Below are 242 nucleotides of genomic sequence, written 5' to 3'. Positions count from 1 at the left end.
TACACTCTATACTCCTTTTACATTTCCCCCTTAAGGTGTATCACCCCACTAAGACAGTTGGCGGCCATGCATTATAAAATGCAACGCACCACCGCGTTAAATTTGTGGGGGGCGGGGGGATCGAGCGATAACGCGAAAAGGAGTGATTAATTAAGCAGAGAGGAAGGGGGTGATGGAGGGGGACGCGAGGTGGGGGCTGGAGAGTTGGGAGTGAGGGTAAGGTTATTGGGGGTCTGGGCGGG

Source organism: Penaeus monodon, chromosome 19, assembly GCF_015228065.2.
Source record: "Penaeus monodon isolate SGIC_2016 chromosome 19, NSTDA_Pmon_1, whole genome shotgun sequence".
Lineage (NCBI taxonomy): Eukaryota > Metazoa > Arthropoda > Malacostraca > Decapoda > Penaeidae > Penaeus > Penaeus monodon.
The sequence above is the reverse complement of the archived record's forward strand: the minus strand, read 5'-3'. Positions refer to the sequence as shown.